General features: G+C 45.8%; 1 long non-coding RNA gene across 5 annotated transcripts in view; it reads right to left on the reverse strand.

The window, feature by feature from the left end:
* Positions 1 to 23,814, reverse strand: part of LOC146057508 (uncharacterized) — a 292,284-nt gene that overhangs the window by 62,187 nt on the left and 206,283 nt on the right. The window lies entirely within an intron of this gene.

Consider the following 23,814-nt stretch of genomic DNA (forward strand, 5'->3'; position numbering starts at 1 on the left):
AAACCCCCTCTTATTCAGTTACAAATACTGAATGTGTTGGGCGCACCGCCAATCTATGACTACAAACAATCTAGAAGGGTAGTCTTCTATATTGGTCAAACAGATGATTATACAGTAATGTTCTAAATGATGTACAAAGTCTGTGCGGATCCATAACCCCTTTCCCTATTTCACAAAATCGGACCTAACTCGGTGCCAATTACATCCCAGGCCGTGAAATCTAGAATCTCTTTTCCTTCACACAATTAGTATTCTCCTTACCTATTTAGACTATTTTACTGTATTTTATTCCACCAACTTTGTTTTCAACATCAACAACTTTTAATTATTGTCAACCACCAATAAAGCTCAATGATAAACAAATATTTATAATTATATCATTCTATTTCTAAATTAACATTTTTATTTTCATGGTGAATTTAGCTAGTGTCTGATCACATTATTGTTTCTTACCTTGTGTATTAGATTATCTGAATGCTCACAGCAGCAGGAAACTAGAGTACCTGTTGGAGGTGGTGACCTGTCCACTTGGGTTATTGTAAGTGAGAATAAGGCTGCATTAGACAAAGGGGGTGGAGCAGGGTCTAAGAGCAGGATCCCTGGTCATACACAGTAGTGGTAGAAGGCTCCTGTCATTCTGATGCACAATTTCTTGTCAAACACATCATTACAGGTTGAGTATCCCTTATCCAAATATCTGTTATCCAAATGATTCCGAAAACCATAGTCTCCAAAATGTACTTTTATTTTTTGCTACAAACCAACTGGCTATATCTGTAACTGGCACTACTGGCTACATCTGTAACTGGCACTAATGGGGGTATAACATGTAACTGCCACTTCTGGGGAAATAACATGTAACTGGCACTAAATATGTGCAAGGTCATGATTGCTTGACATTCAAGTTCAGTGTCTGATATTGTACACAAACGTTGTTTCATGTTTTAAAACCTTGTTTCATGCACAAATAAAATATATTTGTGTGTATTTCATGTGTTTGGTGTGCTTATACAACATAAATGCAAGATACCTCAAGATACATCATTCAAATATAAAAATATTCCAAAATACAGAATAATCCGTTATCTAAAATTCTTCTGGCCCTGAGCATTTTGGATAAGGGATACTCAACCTGTATATGAAAAATGTGCATACTTTTAATGTATTGCTTTCCTGTAAGAAATGTTTTAATGACTTTATCTGAAAGTCTGCTATTATTCTATTTACAATATTTTGATATAATAATATTTTAGAACACAAGCGATAATAGGTCTGAGTGCAGCAAATTTCCTTATATCTATTTGTATCTTTCAAAACGTACTTCATTTAAGATCTAGATGAACATATTTAATGAATTCTGCAATAGAAAAAAAATAGTTTCCGATGGGCATTTCTTTTTAAGAGATACTTTCTTGAGATTTTTCCTTCCAAGTCAATGCATATGGGACCAGTAAGATGTCAATTGTGGCACAGAAAAAACATCTGAATTAGTCACACTGGTGCACAGGGCTCTGCATCAATAAGTAGTGCTGTGGAAAGCCATTGAATGGAAGCCCATTTGCCTCTTAATCCAGATGAATTATTAATGATAATTATCATGCTCCCGTTATTATATGTGATAACAATATATCCTTAAGGTGAATAAATTCAATCTGCTTTCATCTGGAAACTGCAGTTCATAATAGTGGCAAAAGTATTGATATAATTATTTGTAATAATGGTCAGGAAATGCTTTAATGTTAAAATGGAATTTCAGAAATGTGCAGCAATGAGGATACATTTCCCTGTATCATATAGTAATTGCTGTGTCCTTGTAAAAGAGCTCAGTAGAATCTAACCATGTTATACATTTATCAGTGCTTGTGATCTGTAATAATGACAAGTTTACCATGTTCAGTTATTATGGCAGATGTATTAAGCTTTAACAAGAGATAAATACAAGGGTGATAAAGTGAGATAAATGTCCAGCCAATCTCCTGCTAACTGCCATGTTACAGGCTGTGTTTGAAAAAAATCAGTAAGGAGCTGATTGGCTGGACGTTTATCTCTCCTTCTCACCCTTACATTTATCTCTTGTTAAAGCTTAATACATCTGCCCCATTGAGTGGTGAAAACAAGATGGGCAATAATAGTATGAGGTTAGGTGGTTAATTGTTTGCGGGTAGAGAAGGATGGGGAAATAAAAAATTAATCTCCATTGCTTAAAAGCAACTTTTTCTTTTTTTTTTTTGGACAAAGGCTAAAAAAAGAAACTACGCATCAATATACTATAATATATATATATATATATATATATATATATAATATATATATATATATATATATATATAAGGAAGGCATGCACAAATAATTTACCAACAATAATATTATAAAGTCAAAATGGTGTCAACATGTTGACATCTTGACAATGTCTATAATGTGGACATCTGAACTGCCATCATGTGAAATGTTGACAGTCTGAGGATCCCAGCAGAAACATTGTCAGTGGATCTGATCCTCATATGACCACTGGATCCCAGAAGAAGGTGATGGAGCCACCTGTACAAAGTAATACACTGCTAGATTACCAGGGACTATTTGTCTACAGATCTTCATGTAAAAATAATGGATGTCTATATGGTCACTGGTTTTGATTATGTGAACCATACTAACTATCAACCAATTATACACAAGTCATTTTAGGTCAAAGGCACAAGCTGATTGTGGCTTATTGTGAGCCTGTGTAGCAAGTTCCTACATGGCTCCTACATAGCTTGGTGGAGGGAGAGGAGGAAGTCTACAGATGAAATTTAGCAGTCCCCAATAGTTGGAAACAAGATTATTGTTTAACCTATAACTTTGTTCTAATGATTCTGTAACACTATCACAGATTGTCAAAAAGCACCTAAACTACCATATGTATTCCATAGGCCCTTGAGTAGCTGATCATTTTCCATAGATTAAATTTAATACTACCATGAAAGATTAAAATATTTCCAAAGAGTATTTCAGATGTGTTTAAGGAGTACATTGTCCTAGTAGGGATGGGTATGAGATAGCTATTTTGTCAGGTAAACTTCTGTGCTATGAGAAGTCACAAAGTATATATATCTGCAATTGGCTCTGGAATTACTTGGATTGATCTCACACTCAGCAATATTTAAGAAAGCAGTAAGATGTATCAGAGTATAGGCATTCTGAAGAGATCTGTCATTGCTTTGCATACATTATATTTGTGGAATAAAAACTTCACCAAAGATAAAAACATTTTTGTGGACATGTACTGGCACTTTTTCAGGATCTTACCAGGAACCAGCGAAATATGGTCAGGGTAGGCAACGGAGGCAGAGCCTCATCTGTCTAGGATAGCCAGGTCATGAAGCTACAGTATTTTGCAGGAGGGAGCCGAACACCCGAGCACCGTCCCTGCATGGACCTCACCGCAGGAACCAAATGAAGCAAGTAAAAAAAATTGGAGGTGATACTCCCAGGGCATTATAAGCAATTGGTGTTACTGCACAGCAAGTCAGATTACATATGGCAGGTTTAGCGATAAAGACAAAATTGTGTTCTTTAGCATGGTGATAAATAAAAAAATGAAAGGAAATACACTACCCTCAAATCTTTCCCCTTACACTTTAGCCGCTTCTCAGTGTTGACCAATACGTAAAATTTCAAGATAAAATAATAGTGAAATACAGTATAGTAACAATAAGATTGAGCTATTATGTGAAGAAGCTCTATTTAAAATTTATTATTTCTTTAAATTTCAGGGTACATCCCAACCACTTTTACTAATTTGCTCATTGCCTGATTGCTGAACTCTTAAAATTAGCAGCTGTGCAATCACAATTGATTGCACAGCTGCTAATTTTTAGAGTTCAGCAATCAGGCATATGCCGCCCCTGCCAGAGGGAAATCCTGCCCCGTGCAAGCCTATGAATTACTAAGCACTGCCTGTGAATAGCTGCAAATCCAATCGCAAGCTGCTCACCATCTAATGACTTTCCCAGTGTGTAGCGTATCAATTTAAAAAGTATCAGGCTTTTGCTATGGGACTGCCTTGCGCATCCGTTCTACGTGCCTTGCACGTGCACAATCTATCAATAATCACCTGGCCTGCGAGATCACAGCCGTGCGATCAGGTCTGATTTAGTCCTTATGGTTTCATTTTCTAAAATGGGAGTTCTATTAAAGATGGAATGTTGCCCATAGCAACCAATTAGATTCTATTTAATATCTACTAGAAGATGCTAAATAAATAAGAAGTAGAATCTGATTGGTTGCTATGGGCAACTTCCCATCTTCAATAGATCTCCCATCTTAGTAAATTTACCCCTATAATACTTAAACAATGTGTATTTACATGTCCAGTATCTGTCCTGCATCTCTGTTCCATAATTAAGTACATTTTCTCTGTAATCAATATCTATGGAACAAAATATAGATATTTCATTGCATAACTTTATATGTATATTATTTTTAATTAACAATTTAAAGTGTAATTTCATAATATAAAATATATTGGGTTGTAATAAATAAATATTAACAAATGAAGCACATAAAATATGGTATTACAAACACACAGCACCGACCAGAATATTGCTTGACTAGTCAAGTCTGTCCAAATTCAAGATGTAACAAAAATTCCCAAGGATATGGTTACCATGTATTTCATTTATCAAATCTAAAAAGGCCTGTTCTCTGAATGATCACAAGGGATGTACTGTACTGATGTGCTTCAACTTTCAGCTAAATGAAGCCTAGCGATCAAACATTTACAATAATACATTGCCATGAATCACTCCTTAACAAGGTTAATAATTTGCTGCCAAAAAGCAGTCTAGCTATCAAGCTGCACCACTGTAAATGAGATCTCCTTGTAAGAAGCACAACCCCAATAGAAGCCAGCACTGGGTCAGATCTCTTCAGTGCTAAGTATAAAAGGTGAATTATCTCATTTTGTTTAGCAGTTTAGGATATTACCCAATGTTTTAAAATCTAAATTAACTACACATTTCCACTGTATGACATGCAAGACAAAATTCCACTATTAATATGTTTAAAATCAGGAACCTATTTTGTCTGTAATTATAAATAATTTATATTTACAAGGAGAAAAGAAGACTCTTTTTTGGGGCACTCAGAAAAGTGGGAGTCCCCCAAAAAAGAGTCTTCTTTTCTCCTTGTAAATATAATATTTCTCTTCTGACTCTGGGAGCACCAACCACAGAATTTCTTTGGGTGATGAGACCAGTCACACCCATTTTAAAAATGTATAGGTGAAGTTGGTCACACCTCAATCCAAACCCCAATCCAAAATTCAGAACTATTGGGGTAGAAATCCTGTGTGGAACAAAAATTTGTTCTCTGTCTATTATACATCATTTGTAAGAAGATACCAATAAGCCACAATTCATTGACATGATTTTTAGGCTTGTATATTAAAATGTTTATCCATCTTTGACACAATAGTCTGTAGTATGTGTCTCAGGGTCATAGAGTAGACAAACACAAGGTCAACAGTCATTAGGTTGACCACTGAAGGTCGACATGTATCATGTCGCCTATAATATCATGTTTATTATATTTATATTTCACTCTTATGCTTTTTCTGGTCTTTGACGCCATACTCCTTTATAAGATGCCTGCAAAAATGTAATCAATTCATTGCAAAGGTTTCACCAGCTCCTTGCTAACATAATTGTCACTGATTTGCCCCCACACTCCATAGAAAATCTACAATGCTTTGTCTTCCATACACAACTGTGATATTGTACGTTACACATCCTGACCACACACTACTAGTAATAGAGCGCCTTCCTTACAGAGCAATTCAATTATCCATGAAGTTTTGAAGCTGTACACGTTATGGATAATTGTGGTGAAACAACTTTCCTCCTTGGACCGCTTACCCCATATGGGTGCAAGATAAATGGGCAATATTGTAACTGCAATGTGCTGTATTACCAATGTGGGTGCACCTGCGTTATCATGTGCAAAGTACCGATTTTTGGTACTTTGCGAATGGGCAGGACCTGTTCTGCATGTGCATATCAATGTCAGAATCAGAAAGGCAGCAGACTTTCGTGATTATGAAATTGGTGTGTCGCTGCAATTTACGGGGTGGGAGGTCAGGGTTCTCAGTCATAGGACATAGATTTCCTGGCCTCTGCAATGGGCAGCTTGTCTGGCACCATAGGTACTGTAAGCTGCCTGATGGTGGGAGAGAGATCCGATGCTGCATCGTAGGATGCTGCTTGGATCACTTCTGCAGCAGAAGGCATCTGCTTGTAATTTACATTATACCTCCTGATGCATTATCTGCTGGCGCACAAAGAGAGAGTCTGGCAGCGGGCAGGAGATTTCAAACTCCTATTCAAATGAATGGGAAGCCACTGATTGGCTGAGAGATCAGTGGCTGCCCATTCATTTGAATGGGAGTTTTGAAATTTCCTTCCCCCCTTTACCCATATCAATTGGCAGCCGCTGATTGTCAAAAATAGTTCTCTCTCTCCATCTGCCAGCGGCGAGGTGCAGCGGTGGTGTGGCGGCAAGCTAGAGATGCCGCGTGGCCCCATCATTCATCATGTCTACAAATGGAATTATGTGACCAAATTCAGCATGATGGGTCATCCATCTTTCCTCCTGCTGAAGGGATCAGCAGGCTCGATGATCGACCCGCTGGCACCCTCATTAGATCGTCATAATTCCCACACATGGTCGTTCCGATCAGGCAGAAATGGCCAAATCATTTAAAAAATCTTGCTGTGTTTGGGCACCTTCACACTTTCATACTTTAGCTCAGTGGTTCCCAATATGGGGTACTGGTACCCCTGGTGGTACTCTGCATACCATTTTTGGGTACTAATATTGGTAATTGCGGAAAAAGAAAAAGTCACCAGATGGCAGAAGAAATCTCCCATTGTTATAGAGTCAAACCACGTTGAATCCATCTGCAGTGCCACTTGTGCTTTTGCTCGACTAGCAATACACTGGGAGCTACCCATGCTGCCCTCAGACATCAGCAATCATCTGCCCTGCGCTGACACGAATGGAGAAAGCAACGACATTAATCCTACTTTACAGGCATTAGCGGGAACCCCAGAGACAGCACACAGCAAGTGTCCTGACACAGAGGGACCCGATTCTTGACCAAACACTACTCCTCCATTTCTACATACTTACTTTCTCGTAAGTACTGTGGATATTTCAAATTGAGAGGAGGAGGTACTCATAAATAAAAAAGCGGTACTTATGTAGTATCTGGGCGCGATCGGGTCGATCGCATCACATCCGACCAAATCACATGCGATGCGATGCGATGCATTCGACCCGATTTTCCATAGGATTCATTGTAAAAATGGTCTTGTTCATTTCCCTACTATCCAAGTGGGCATGGAGTTGGATATAAACTTGTGGCAAGCGAAGCAAGCCACCAAGCCAGAAGCGTGGCAAGCGCAGCGAGCCCCGCGAGGGGACGCAGATTATTTTGGTGACATGGAATACATTTTAAATAATCTGCATCCCCTCGCGGGGCTCGCTGCGCTTGCCACGCTTCGGGCTCGGCGGCTCGCTTCGCTCGCCACAGGTTTATGTCCAACTCCATGCCCACTTGGATCACATCTGATTGTATGCCTTAAGTTAAGGCATACAATCAAAAAATCGGGCGCCCAGATACTACATAAGTACCAAAAAAGCTTAATCATGGGGTACGGGAGTTAAAAAAGCCTGGAAACGAACATGAGAATATGTAAAAAATACATACACATATAATATATATATATATCTATATATATTTAAATTATAAGGGCACGGTAGTGCCCTTATATTAAGGCTGAATCCAACGAACGGATTTTTCCCATAGGGAACTTTTCGGATGGGGGCATGGTGTTTGAGGGACTGCACCTCAAAAGTGACTGGGCGTACTGAGCTGAAATTTGGCATGTACGCGTAGAATCGTCAACCGGTGCTGCTTACCAAATTTCAGGGCGAAATATTAAAAAATGACCAATTGGGAGCGATCTAAACTTCCAACTGTCAGTTTTTTTCTGACACTTGCGAAATGACACTTTGTAACCCATGTTAGTCTATGAGGTTTTTTTTGGGAAGGCATAACTCGGGGTAGGGGAACAATTGAGACTTGGGGTTTGTTTTATTAGGTAGATATTGTCCCAGTGGAGTGCCTTTTGGGGTTGAGGATTTTCAGATAGGTACAGTTTTTTTATAATTTAGTGAAACATGCCCCATTATAGAGATAGGAGCTCCAGCCAGCAGGGGGAGTACACAGACTGGCAATCAATACGTTGTGCGCTCGAGACAGGAGCGGGAAACGTTTGCGGCCAATTGAACTTTATATAAGGAGCGCAGAGGAGGTCGTCCAGACAGAGGAAGGTCTGCTGAGGAGACGAGAAGTGTGCGCAGGAGCGCTGCAGCCAGTGGCGGGCAGCAGGTAGGGAGCCCCGGGCAGCAGTGGCCCCAGTTGCATGGAGGGAGCGGAAGGCAGCGGGGAGGGAGCGCCGGGCAGCAGGGAGGGAGCGCTGGACGTCAGGGTGTCTCATCGTCTGCTCCTCCGGCGCCCACCACAGACACTGCTCCTCCAAGCCACCGCACTGGCTGCAGCGTGTGTCTGTGTAAGTACACAGCGTGGGTACCGTTGGCTGTGTTTGGCACCCGGCAGCAGTCCCGCACTCCTCCTCCTCCCCGCCCCCCTCATCCAGCCGGCTACGGAGGTTTTCGCATCCGGACCCCTGTCAGAGACAGTGACATGGCGCCGGTCCCGCAGCTCCCTACCCATCGCTCAGGCAGCAGAGGTTTTACTTCCTGCCCTCACCCATGGTCCTCCCCACCCACACTACCACCCTAGGACTGTGTCCCCCCTGCTCCCCGGACCTCACATAGATCCAGGGCTGTGTTCTCCTCTCTGAACAGGCAGCCAGGGGCAGTGTACTCCCCTCCCTCCCTCCCCACAGACACCCAGGGGCAGTGTACCCCCCTCCCTCCCTCCCCACAGACACCCAGGGGCAGTGTACCCCCCTCCCTCCCCACAGACACCCAGGGGCAGTGTACCCCCCTCCCTCCCCACAGACACCCAGGGGCAGTTTACCCCCCTCCCTCCCTCCCCACAGACAACCAGGGGCAGTGTACCCCCCTCCCTCACCACAGACAACCAGGGGCAGTGTACCCCCCTCCCTCCCTCCCTCCCCACAGACACCCAGGGGCAGTGTACCCCCTCCCTCCCTCCCCACAGACACCCAGGGGCAGTGTACCCCCCTCCCTCCCCACAGACACCCAGGGGCAGTGTACCCCCCCTCCCTCCCTCCCGTGCATTGTGATGTAGGTGACGGGGATGTGCAGTGTGATGTAGGTGACAGGAATGGGCAGTGTGATGTAGGTGACAGGGACGTGCAGTGTGATGCAGGTGGCAGGGACGTGCAGTGTGATATAGGGGACGTGCAGTGTGATATAGGGGACGTGCAGTGTGATATAGGGGACGTGCAGTGTGATATAGGGGACGTGCAGTGTAATATAGGGGACGTGCAGTGTGATATAGGGGGCATGCAGTGTGATATAGGGGACATGCAGTGTGATGTAGGGGACATGCAGTGTGATGTAGGGGACAAGGACATGCAGTGTGATGTAAGTGACAAGGACGAGCAGTGTGATGTAGGTGACAAGGACGAGCAGTGTGATGTAGGTGACAGGGACGTGCAGTGTGATGTAGGTGACAGGGACGTGCAGTGTGATGTAGGTTACAGGGACGTGCAGTGTGATGTGGCTGACGGGGACGTGCAGTGTGGTGTAGGTGACGGGGACGTGCAGTGTGGTGTAGGTGATGGGGAAGTGTGGTGTAGGTGACGGGGACGTGCAGTGTGATGTAGGTGACGGGGACATGCAGTGTGATTTAGGTGACGGGGACGTGCAGTGTGATGTAGGTGATGGGGATGTGCAGTGTGATTTAGGTGATAGGGACGTGCAGTGTGATGTAGGTTACAGGGACGTGCAGTGTGATGTGGCTGAGGGGGACGTGCAGTGTGGTGTAGGTGACGGGGACGTGCAGTGTGGTGTAGGTGATGGGGAAGTGTGGTGTAGGTGACGGGGACGTGCAGTGTGATGTAGGTGACGGGGACATGCAGTGTGATGTAGGTGACGGGGACATGCAGTGTGATTTAGGTGACGGGGACGTGCAGTGTGATGTAGGTGATGGGGATGTGCAGTGTGATTTAGGTGGCAGGGACGTGCAGTGTGATATAGGGGACATGCAGTGTGATGTAGGTGAGGACGTGCAGTGTGATGTAGGGGACGGAGACGTGCAGTGTGGTATAGGGGCCGGGGACGTGCAGTATAATGTAGGTGACGAGGACATGCAGTATGATGTAGGTGACGGGGACGTGCAGTTTGATGTAGGTGACGGGGATGTGCAGTGTGATATAGGGGATGTGCAGTGTGATGTAGGTGTCAGGGAAGTGCATTGTGATGTAGGTGACGGGGATGTGCAGTGTGATATAGGGGATGTGCAGTGTGATATAGGGGACGCGCAGTGTGATGCCGTTGATGGGGACGTGCAGTGTGATATAGGGGACGTGCAGTGTGAAATAGGGGACGGAGACGTGCAGTGTGATGTAGGTGACATGACCGTGCAGTGTGATGTAGGTGTTGGGGATGTGCAGTGTGATGTAGGTGTGTGGGATGTGCAGTATGATATAGGGGACGTGCAGTATGATATAGGGGACGTGCAGTGTGATATAGGGGCTGTGCAGTGTGATGTAGGTGTTGGGGACGTGCAGTGTGATGTAGGTGACAGGGACGTGCACTGTGATGTAGGGGACGTGCAGTGTGATGTAGGGGACGTGCAGTGTGATGTAGGGGACGTGCAGTGTGATGTAGGGGACGGAGACCTGCAGTGTGATATAGGGGATGGGGATGTACAGTATGATGTAAATGATGAGGACATGCAGTATGATGTAGGTGACAGGGACGTGCAGTGTGATATAGGGTCGTGCTGTGTGATGTAGGTGTTGGGGACGTGCAGTGTGATGTAAGTGTTGGGGACGTGAAGTGTGATGTGGGTGACAGGGACGTGCAGTTTGATGTCGGTGACAGGGACGTGCAGTGTGATGTAGGTGACAGGGACATGCAGTGTGATGTAGGGGACGTGCAGTGTGATGTATGGGATGTGCAGTGTGATGTAGGGGACGGAGACCTGCAGTGTGATATAGGGGACGGGGATGTACAGTATGATGTAAGTGACGAGGACATGCAGTATGATGTAGGTGACAGGGACGTACAGTGTGATGTAGCTGATGGGGACGTGCGGTGTGAAATAGGGGACATGCAGTGTGATGTAGGTGACGGGGACGTGCTGTGTGATGTAGGGGACAGGGACATGCGATGTGATGTAGGGGACGTGCGGTGTGATGTAGGGGACTTGCGGTGTGATGTGGGTGATGGAGACGTGCAGTGTGATGTAGGTGACGGGGACGTACAATGTGATATAGGGGACATGCAGTGTGAAGGGCCCCATAAATCAGCAATTAATTGTGACAATTTTCAGATATGGAGATGATTGCCACAATTAATTTTAGATGTGTGGGCTCCCCCTTTTGGCAATCCCAATCAAAATCGCCAATCGATTGCTTAATCAGATTTTTAAACATGCTTAATAATCTGGTATTATCTGCGGATCTTTTTTATATGTGTGGGCATTCCCAATTTGTCTTCTTCATCTATTTACATTATGAACAGCTGAAATGACAATCGATTGGGGCAATTTCCAGATATGAAGATGCAATCTTTAGATGGAAAAATCTGCCGATCACTGAAATAAATCTGTAATGTGTGGGCAAAGTCAGATAGATTGTAAAATCCATTTATCTGGCCAAAAAATTCCTGTATCTGGAAATCCATAAATTGTGATTGCTGATGTATGGGGCCCATGATGTAGGTGACGGAGACATGCAGTGTGATGTAGGTGACGGAGACATGCAGTGTGATATAAGGGACGTGCAATGTGATATACTGTAGGGGACAGGGATGTGCAGTGTGATATAGGGGACAGGGATGTGCAGTGTTATGTAGGTGACGGGGACGTGCAATGTGATATAGGGGACGTGCAGTGTGATATAGGGGACGTGCAGAGTGATGTGATATAGGGGACGTGCAGTGTTATGTAGGGGACGGGGATGTGCAGTGTGATATAGGGGACGGGGATATGCAGTGTGATATAGGGGATGGGGATGTGCAGTGTGATTTAGGTGACAGGGAGATGCAGTGTGATGTAGGGGACAGGGATGTGCAGTGTGATGTAGGGGACAGGTACGTGCGGTGTGATGTAGTGTAGAGGGATTGGGGTGTAATGTAGTGGAGAGGGACTGGGGTGTGATGTAGTGGACAGGGATGTGCGGAGTGATGTAGGGGACAGGGACGTGAGGTGTGATGTGGGGACAGGGATGTGCGGTGAAATATAGGGGACAGGGACGTGTGGTGTGATGTAGCACAGGACAGGGACTTGCGGTGTGATGTAGCACAGGACAGGGACTTGCGGTGTGATGTAGCACAGGATATGGACTTGCTTTGTGATGTAGCACAGGACAGGAACGTGCGGTGTGATGTAGCACAGGACAGGAACATGCGGTGTGATGTAGGGGACAGGGACATGCGGTGTGATGTAGCATACAGGGACGTGCGGTGTGATGTAGCACAGGGACGAGTGGTGCCCCCTTGCCACTGGAGCCTGACACTGCTGCAGGAGTCTGGCTCTCCTGCCTTCCCCCTCAAGAGCTGGCTCTCTTGCCCACAGCCATCTGCATAGCTGATGTGGGAGCCCTGTTCTTTTGCCAGCCGCTGCGGGAGCCTAGTTCTCTTGCCTGCAGCCTTGGGGTACCTGGTACTCCAGCATGCTGTGTAGGAGCCCAGCTTTTCTCCATGCCGCCTCCGGACTCTTCACACTGCTGTTTCCATCCCTCCTGCTTGCTGTCACAGGAGTCTGTCTCTTGTCTCTGTTGCGGCAGCCCCAGCTCTGGTGCCCCCAGCTCTTCTCCCTGCCGCCCCCGGCCCGGAGCCCAGCTATTTTTAATGCAGCCCCAGACACTTCTTCCTGCAGTCCCTGGAGCCTGGCTCTCCTGCCTACCATCACAGGAGCCTGGCTCTCCTCCGTGCCACCCCCTCTCACAATGCAATCCTGCTTTTACCATGCATCGTCTCTTAAACCCTACATCTTCCCTCTCACCCTGCATCCTGTCCCACCCTGCATCTTATTTCACCTTGCACCCCCCCCTCTTTCTATGCATACCCCTTTCTCCTGCATCCCCTCTCACCTTGCATCCTCTCCCACCCTGCACCCCCCCCCCCTCAGCCGGAACGGATAGTGGATAAGTGGAATAGCCTGCCATCAGTGGTGGTAGAGGCTAAGACAGTAGAACAATTTAAACATGCTTGGGATAGGCATATGAATATCCTTACAAAGAAATAAGGATCAAAAAGTGTTGAGATTACCTGAAGGATAAAAAGGGGCAGACTAGATGGGCCAAATGGTTCTTATCTGCCGTAAAAATCTATGATTCTATGATATGCCCCAACTCCCTTCCTATGTCCCTCTCCCCAATATGTCTCTCTCCCACCCAGCATCACCCCTTACTCTGTCCCTTTCCCCAATATGTCCTCCTTCCATCCTGCATCCCCCCTCTCACCCAGTGCCTTTCTCACACCCAGTGCCTCAATCCTCAATATGTCCCTCACCCACACTGCATCCTCTTCCACCAAGCATCCCCCATTCCTCTGTCCCTCACTCCAATATGTCTCTCTCCCACCCAGCACCCCCACCTTCCCCTGTCCCTCTTCCCAATGTGTACTCCTTTCACATGGTGCCACTCTCCCACCCAGTGTCCAAATATGTCACTTTCCCAACCAGCATCACAACTTCCTCTGTCCCTCTCCCTAAAATGTCCTCCTCCCATCCTACATCCCCCCTCTCACCCTCTGCTCATGCCCCACTCATACCTTCCTTCACTATGTGTCCTCCCTCTCATCCAGTGCTCTAATTCCCAATATGTCCCTCTCCCACCCTGCATCACCCTTCTTTATCTGCATCCTCTCCCACCCAGTGTCCCCCCTCACCCTGCATCTTCTCCCACCCTACACCCCTTATCTCAGCCTGTATCCTCTTCCACAGTATGTCCCAATCCCCAATATATCCCTCTCATATATGTCCACACTGCAATATATCCCTGTCAATATGTCCACACTGCATCCTCCCTCTCACCCAGTGCCCCTGCCCCCCTCATTCCTTCCTCCACTATGTGTCCTCATTGTCATCCAGTGTCTCCCAAGGACACACCCCTTGTGCTAGACTGTGCCTATTTTTTCCCTGCGCATGCCAACAATTATGCCTGGTGGCCATGTGACGTCCTCGTGGAGGGCTCCAAGCTGTTGCCCGGCACCGGCGGAGAGCAGCAGTGAGTGAGTGAAGAGAGAGTGAGAGATGGGTTCCCATAAGGTGTGAGTGTCCTGCCAGCCTCCCCTCTCCATCTCCGCTCCTGTCAGCAGCCCCCTTACTCATCTCTGTACCATGCACATCCGCTGCATCTCTGCTCCTGCGCCCTTCCATCTCTTACATCTTTACCTATGTGGCATCCTTACTTCTTTAATCTGCCTTGCCTGCAACCCCACTCCTCATCTCAGTTCCTGCCAGCATCCTGCCTTTCCTTACTCCAGCTCCTGCCAGCATCCCCTCTCCCCATCTTCGCTCCTGCAACCATCCCCCCTCCCCATCTCCGCTCCTGCCAGCATACCCCATTTCCCTCCCTGCACCAGCTTTTTCTATCACCACTGATCTGCTCCTGCCAGCAGCCCCCTCCACATCTCTGCTCCTGCCAGCATCCCCCCTCCCCATCTCTGCTCCTGCCAGCATCCCCCTCCCCATCTCTGCTCCTGCCAGCATCCCCCTCCCCATCTCTGCTCCTGCCAGCATCCCCTGTTTCCCTCCCTGCACCAGCTTCTTCTATCGCCGCTGATCTGCTCCTGCCGGCATCCCATCTCCGCTCCTGTCAGCAGCCCCCTTCTCATCTCTGTTCCTGCCAGCATCCCCCTCCCCATCTCTGCTCCTGCCAGCATCCCCTGTTTCCCTCCCTGCACCAGCTTCTTCTATCGCCGCAGATCTGCTCCTGCCGGCATCCCCTCTCCCCATCTCCGCTCCTGTCAGCAGCCCCCTTCTCATCTCCGTTCCCTGCCAGCATCCTTACTTTGACTCCCTGCACCAGCTCCATCTATCGCCGCTGATTTTCTCCTGCCAGCATCCCCTCTCCCCATCTCCGCTCCTGCTAGTAGCCCCCCTCCCCATCTCTGATCCTGCCAGCAGCCCCCCTCCCCATCTCTGCTTCTGCCAGCATGCCCCTCCCCATCTCCACTCCTGACAGCAGCCCCCCTCCTCATCTCTGCACCTTGCGCTTCCATTCACTGCATCTCTGCTCCTGCCCCCTTCAATCTAACACATATCTGCTCCTGCCACATCCTTACTTCTTTAATCTGCCTTGCCAGCATCCCCCCTCCCCATCAAAAAATAAATTGAAAAAAAGCTATGAAATTCCACAGACAAAAAACCTTACGGTTTCACATGTCCCATTAAGGCTTCTTACACATGATCTGGCATTTCTGAAACCTGTTGTAGCTCTTCCACTCAAATGCCAAAAAGCAATGAAATTACGATCATTAAGGCTGACGCCTTAATGGACGTGTTCCTTGCGCAATACAGATATGGTACGCCATCACAGCCTGTGGGTAAGTGCAGATTCAGCACTCTCACAGAGTGAGATTGCTGTCACTCACACAATGGTGGAGCTGCTAATTCACAGATTTGTGTGCTCATTGGAATACACACATGCAGTCTATGCAACTGAAGGTCTGAGCAGTTATGTGGCGCACTCATCCTAATAGGTACCTGCAATCATCTAAAACTGTCTATACCTCTGAGTTACTATAGTGTTCATTCTAGCACCCGCCATCTTTGAAAACCCATGCAGTTCCTCTACCCTGTCTGGGATGTTGCTGTCTGCTGTAGTGTTTCTAGCACAGGTCTGGTTTGCAGTGCTGATATACAGATCACACTGTGCTAGAAGCACTACAGCAGACAGCGACACCCCAGACAGGGTAGAGGAACTGCATGGGTTTTCAAAGATGGCAGGTGCTACAATAAACACTATTATTAGAAGTATCCCACTGCGGGTCCAACATCTTTCACACTCACTACATATATCCATTTTATTTAGTATTCACATAGAGTTACCAGAAACATCTTTCATAATAACAAAAACTATAATACTCCCAACTACTATGCATCTACACTTTCTTCTCCTATACGCATTCATGCTGCTCTATCTTCGATACCTACTGCTGTGTGTATTCCCTCATGTGCACCAATGTGTCTTTCCCCATCTGCCCTGCCCTGTCTTTCCACACAGATGCCACTGTTTCCTTCTATCTGTGCCACTGGCTTCCCCTCTATTAGTGATACTCTGTCTCCCCCTCCATCCATGCTGCTCTACCCACCTCATCCATGACACAGTTTCCTTCCATCTGTACTGCTGTCTCCGCTCTCCATCTGTACTGCTCTGTTTTTCCCTTTGAACCCCCTCCCCCATCAGTGCTGTCTTTCCTCCAACTGCTCCTCTGTTTCACACCCAATCGCATCACTCTGTCTTACCTTCCCCAATCTGTGCCACTGTTTTCCACCCATCTGCTTCGATAGTCCCCCATCAGTGCTGCTTAGCCTTCCCACCATCTATGCATTTCTATTCCTCCCTATCCGCACCACACTGCCTCCCCCAATCAACACCACTTTTACCCCATCCTCTCGGCTATGTTTACTGCTCAGACCTTCAGTTGCATAGACTGCATGTGTGTATTCCAATGAGCACACAAATCTGTGAATTAGCAGCTCCACCATTGTGTGAGTGACAGCAATCTCACTCTGTGAGAGTGCTGAATCTGCACTTACCCACAGGCTGTGATGGCGTACCATATCTGTATTGCGCAAGGAACACGTCCATTAAGGCGTCAGCCTTAATGATCGTAATTTCATTGCTTTTTGGCGTTTGAGTGGAAGAGCTACAACAGGTTTCAGAAAAGCCAGATCATGTGTAAGAAGCCTTAATGGGACATGTGAAACCGTAAGGTTTTTTGTCTGTGGAATATATATATAAACATGTTTATATATATGTCTATATATGTCTAGTATCTGTGTGTCTCCTGAACACTGCCATCTGTTGGTAGCAAGTGAAACTACATGTCTTTCTCTCTCACACATGCACAAATACAGAGGCAATCACAAGGTAGCAGAAGTATTTGCTTTGAATGGGCTTACTAGTGTATGTATATATATATATATATATATATATATATATATATACACTGTCTGCACTTGGTCCTGACGACGGGGGTACGGCCCCCGAAACGTTGATGACGCTTGTAAGACCTCATATGGATTAAATTGGTCTTGTTTCACCTGTACCTGTGAGTCCTCGAGTGCCCAGTTATTTCTTCTCTATATTCTGTGGGCAGTGCCACGCTGCTGCCCTCTGCAAGTTGGCACCGGGGCAAGCTACCGACTTCAGCTCACTTCAGCCCAGAGTGACGGCCCTTCTGGATTTCTATATATATATATATATATATATAAGTAAAAGCAATCCAGAGCACTCACCACTTTTTGTAAACAAAAAGTGGTGAGTGCTCTGGATTGCTTTTACTTGGATTTTGTACCACGGAAGTTTTTCTTTGGGAGAGTGAAGCACCCCATGACATAAATTGGATGAACTGTGAGTGCAATATAACTGGTTGTGGATATATATATATATATATATATATATATATATATATATATATATGTATATGTATAGAAGTATAAAGACAGACAGCGGCACTCACAGGATTTTTCAAACTTGTATTGAATAAACGTGACCAAAAACCAACGTTTCGGGGACTAGCCCCTTTGTCAAGGTGCAGGTAGAACGAAGGGGCTAGTCCCCGAAACGTTGGTTTTTGGTCACGTTTATTCAATACAAGTTTGAAAAATCCTGTGAGTGCCGCTGTCTGTCTTTATACTTCTACATCTCTGATCCGGAAGGCACCAAGGTTGCTGCATTATTGAGTTGGAGTGCCGGGCCGCATCCATATACCTATATATATATGTATATATATATATATATATATATATATATAAAGACCAAAAAGACACACTCTCCAGACTGTTTGATGCAAAATAAAAAGCTGTGTATTTGTATTCACATAGACATCATAGTATAAAGAAGGGTACTCAACGTTAGCGTTTCAGTTCATATAGGACCTTCCTCAGGAGTTAGACAACAAGGGCATCCATTTGGGGTGAAGCACAGCGTGGACCACACAGCAGGTTCCTACAGCAAGGAGCCACTGTTGGTCCTGTGATATATATACCCCCCTGAGCATGTCAAAAGGGCGCCACCCAAATCAATCAATGACAGAGTAGCTTACTTCCGCGTTCCATGCTGGAGTGCATATGACATCACTTCCGGTCTCGTGGTATCACGAAAAACGGGTATAAACAAATAAGTAACAAGTGAAAAAATGTCTCTGTGTGCCTGTTAGCAACACAAAGCTAAACGCTGGGCAGCTGAACAAGCTGCATCAGTCAGACAAATGTGTCTGTGTATAGCACTAGCAGAGAGACAGGAAGTGGTGGGGGCGTCATAGATAGACGGACCTGGGACCCTGATGTAAAGAATGCAGTCAGCGGGAACAAAGTACCTGGAAAAAAGGTTCCTATTGCTGAATGAATGAATAGGCTGATGAGCCTAGCTCTGGATAAGCAGCAATTGGAGGGGGCATCATTACATGATGGACCAAGGACACTGATGTAATGATTCCAGTCCTGGTGAACAGATAATCTGACACAAGGTTCCTATGTGTAAAAGAAGTATGATAGGGCTGTTAAGCCCGGCGCTGGATCTGACAGCTACAGGGGGGTACACAAATACACAGACTAGGACATGCACAATAAATACAACAATATATGTACAATAGAAAAAATGCACTAAGGCATAAATACATTCGCATAATATAGTACGCTGAAAATTGTAAAAAATAGGAAAAAAGTACAAAAGGAGGTTATAAGTCAGCTAAACAGTCCAGAGCACCACCATATAGGACCTGTTAGAAAAAATGAAAAATATGAAAAATGTGAAAAATATGAAAAATATTAATATACACGTTGAGGACTTGCACAAGTGCTCCCAATGTCAACACTATGGTGTGTGTTGAGACGCTGTCGATTTAGGGGAGGAGCCAAAAAATTGAAGAATAATCATGGGCTAATGACATCCACATCTCAAGTCACCGGGGCTTGCCGGTTCACATTAAGGGGATAGTGACCGATAGAAGCTTCATCTGAGAAAGATATTTAGTGGATTGTGCTCGTTTAAGCCAAACGGGGCCACAGTATTTAGCCGGTGGATCCATTTAGATTCACATTTTTTGAGGATGAGGGCTTTGTCACCGCCCCTGGGAGGTGGCGGCACCCAGTCGATAATTCTGCATTTAATCGATGCCACTTGATGTTTATGCAGCAGTCAATGTTGTGCGACGGGCTTGTCGGAGCTGCCCCTGGCGTGTGCCTTATTGATTGCGCTCCTGTGGTTCGCCATTCGCTCGCGGAAGGAACAGGTGGTGAGGCCCACATAAGTCAAGCCGCATGGGCAATGGAGCAAATAAATGATGTGATCCATCAAACAATGTAATTTATAGTGGATCTTGATGGGAATCCCGCTGTGTGGGTGTGGGAAGCTGGCTCCTGGAATCATGGAATTGCACGTGGTGCATCCAGCACATTTAAAACAACCCGGTCTGCGGGTATGTAGCCAGGTAGTATCGCCAGTGGTGGTCTGTCCCTTGTGTTTAAGCAATTGATTCAAATTCCTACCCCTGCGGTATGCCACGGTTGGTCGGTCAGGTATCGCCTTGTGTAAAATCGGATCTGTCGCTACAACTGGCCAGTGTTGACGGATGGCTCTAGAGATGGTTGTAGACTTCTCATCAAATTGTGTAACATAAATGTTGGTCGGCCCAATTTTCGTGGTCGGGTTACCAAACTTGGAGCGAGCTTTCTTCAAGCATTCGTCCAGTAGCTTCTTGTGGTACCCCCTAGCAAGAAATCTGTCCTGCATTTCGAGCAGTTGTGCTTCCGTTCATGTGGGGCAGGTGTTGTTACGGAGGACCCGCATGAATTGAGATATGGGGAGACTGTCCTTCAATCCGGGGGGGTGGTTGCTTGTTGCAAAAAGTAAGGAGTTGCGGTCCGTATGTTTGCGGTACAAGGTACTGCCAAGTTTGTTCTCACTTTTGAAAATGGTAACGTCCAGAAAATTTATGGACTGGGAGTTGACCTGTCCTGTAAATCTAATGGTGGTGGGTAGACTGTTAAGCTCACTGAGCATCTCATCAAACTCACTGGAGGTGCCATTCCACAAAATAAAAATATCATCGATAAAACGCTTGAAATAAACAATATGTTGACCATACTGGGGGAGGATATATTTCTGTTCATAGGCATGCATGAACGTGTTGGCATATGATGGCGCTACGTTGGAACCCATCGCGGTCCCCACCCGCTGGATAAAGTATTGATTGTTAAACATGAAATGGTTGTGGGTCAAGATAAGTTCTAATAATTCAACCACAAACTCAACGGGGGGATCGCGGTGGGCTCCAACGCAGAGCAAATCACGTATGGCCATACAGCCCTCGTCATGAGGAATGACGGTATATAGGGCACAAACATCAAGTGTTGCCAATAGTATGTCAGGGCCTATGTCAGGTATGAGATTGAGTTTTTCTTATAACCTCCTTTTGTACTTTTTTCCTATTTTTTACAATTTTCAGCGTACTATATTATGCGCATGTATTTATGCCTTAGTGCATTTTTTCTATTGTACATATATTGTTGTATTTATTGTGCATGTCCTAGTCTGTGTATTTGTGTACCCCCCTGTAGCTGTCAGATCCAGCGCCGGGCTTAACAGCCCTATCATACTTCTTTTACACATAGGAACCTTGTGTCAGATTATCTGTTCACCAGGACTGGAATCATTACATCAGTGTCCTTGGTCCATCATGTAATGATGCCCCCTCCAATTGCTGCTTATCCAGAGCTAGGCTCATCAGCCTATTCATTCATTCAGCAATAGGAACCTTTTTTCCAGGTACTTTGTTCCCGCTGACTGCATTCTTTACATCAGGGTCCCAGGTCCGTCTATCTATGACGCCCCCACCACTTCCTGTCTCTCTGCTAGTGCTATACACAGACACATTTGTCTGACTGATGCAGCTTGTTCAGCTGCCCAGCGTTTAGCTTTGTGTTGCTAACAGGCACACAGAGACATTTTTTCACTTGTTACTTGTTTGTTTATACCCGTTTTTCGTGATACCACGAAACCGGAAGTGATGTCATATGCACTCCAGCATGGAACGCGGAAGTAAGGTACTGCACACATTGATTGATTTGGGTGGCGCCCTTTTGACATGCTCAGGGGGGTATATATATCACAGGACCAACAGTGGCTCCTTGCTGTAGGAACCTGCTGTGTGGTCCACGCTGTGCTTCACCCCAAATGGATGCCCTTGTTGTCTAACTCCTGAGGAAGGACCTATATGGACTGAAACGCTAACGTTGAGTACCCTTCTTTATACTATGATGTCTATGTGAATACAAATACACAGCTTTTTATTTTGCATCAAACAGTCTGGAGAGTGTGTCTTTTTGGTCTTTATATACATGGACTTTGTTTCTTGTAAGGAAAGTTCTGGACATCACCCCAGCGGTTGCATATTTTGTATGGAGTGCGATCTTATTGCATATATATATATATATATATATATATATATATATATACACACACACACACACAGGCTGCACAGAAACAGCAGTGGCAGCACTCAGGGTAAAGAATTAAAGATCCAACAGGACATTAAATGCCAATGGTTTCATGTTTAATTGTCAACAGGCTTTTATATATATACACACACACACACACATATATATAGATAGATAGATAGATAGATCATTAGATAGATAGATAGATATTTTGTTTATGTTGCAGTCACCACAGCAGGTGCCAATATTAAAGGCTTTTGCAGCAGCCTTATAAATGTAAATGCAAGATTTACCAAGAGACATTTCTAGAGAAAACACTACCATTTTATTATCACTATAAATAATAGGACAGAGGATACAGTAAGGACACAAAAGAGTACATTAGTTGCATTTATGTAATGGGTCTATTTTAGATAGCATACAGTATCTCCTTTCTCAAAACGCTTTGTGATGCTTACAAGAATTGATGTATTCATTTATTATGCTTACACGACAATGCAGCTATTGTAAAAGTAATGGCCACTATGTATCTACTTTGCAGCTTGTAATGAGCAGTGCTTTGTGTCAATGCATTGGAAGAACTTTAAAGTTCTTTTATGTGTACTTTATTTGCATTTGATCATAACAGGTTTATGCAAAGAAAAATGCTTGCATGTGATGTGCCTTATTGTCCACTTAACATTATCCTTACAAAAGCCTCAAGACATAGCTGTGGAGTTTGCATCCCATGAGATGAGTGATGTAATACAAATAAACAGAATACTCCAAGAAGATTCTGCACAGACTCACCAGTGCAAAACCAAGGCATGTTGTGATGTGCACTGGGTGCAGTTTGTAAGTGACCCAATGTTACTCTAAAGTGAGTTGCCACTTTACTAGGTACATCTGCCAAATAGCAAAGTGCTGTCATGTTTTCTTACATAGAAGCCAAAATTGTGTTGGTGGATGGATCAAACAAGCTCTAAAAGTGTGGTTCAAGGCCCATATAATTCCAACATGTTCATTAGCTATATCAGGTATGCTGGTGATGGATCAAGAGGCATCTTACATCTTGCTGCACAGATGCTCAATCATAATCAGCCATAAGTATTATACCATTTGGGCTGTTCCAATATTAATAACACAAGCAGTATTCCTTTACATATACACATCAGACAGGTCATTGTGCTGTGGACATTTACACCTGCCACAACACCTTCTCTACAGCCCTACTATATGCACCTATGATGATGGCCAGTGGCGTAACTATAGAGGGTGCAGGGGGTGCAGCTGCTATGGGGCCCGGGGCTTGTGGGGGCCCGAAGCCCAGCAGACATCCCCCTGCACCCTCTTGAAGATTGATACATTAAGTGTGCTGTGCCCCCACTGTGGCGATCGCCTCCCCTTTCTTACAGCTGCCATATACCGGTATGTGAGTGGAAGATCCCATTCTTCTCCCCCCCCCCCTTCCCCGCGCCGTCACCTCCAGAGCAGTGGGACGGTGCTGGGGAACAGGCATTGGAGGCTCCTCAGTCAGTCTCGCCGGCTCCGCCTCCAGCACACTGACCGCAAGATCCAGCGGTGTGGACTTGGAGGCTCCCTCCTCCCCTGGCACTGACCGCAAGATCCCCGGCCAGAGCTTGGCGGCCCCCCTCCCTGTTGGGACGGTGCTGGGGAACAGGCATTGGAGGCTCCTCAGTCAGTCTCGCCGGCTCTGCCTCCAGCACATTGACCGCGAGATCCAGCGGTGTGGACTTGGAGGCTCCCTCCTCCCCGGCACTGACCGCAAGATCCCCGGCCAGAGCTTGGCGGCCCCCCTCCCCGTTGGGACGGTGCTGGGAAACAGGCATTGGAGGCTCCTCAGTCAGTCTCGCCGGCTCCACCTCCAGCACACTGACCACGAGATCCAACCAGTGTGGACTTGGACGCTCCCTCCTCCCCCAGCACTGACCGCAAGACCC

This window comes from Crinia signifera, chromosome 2 (genome assembly GCF_055691185.1).
Source record: "Crinia signifera chromosome 2, ASM5569118v1, whole genome shotgun sequence".
NCBI classification, from domain to species: domain Eukaryota; kingdom Metazoa; phylum Chordata; class Amphibia; order Anura; family Myobatrachidae; genus Crinia; species Crinia signifera.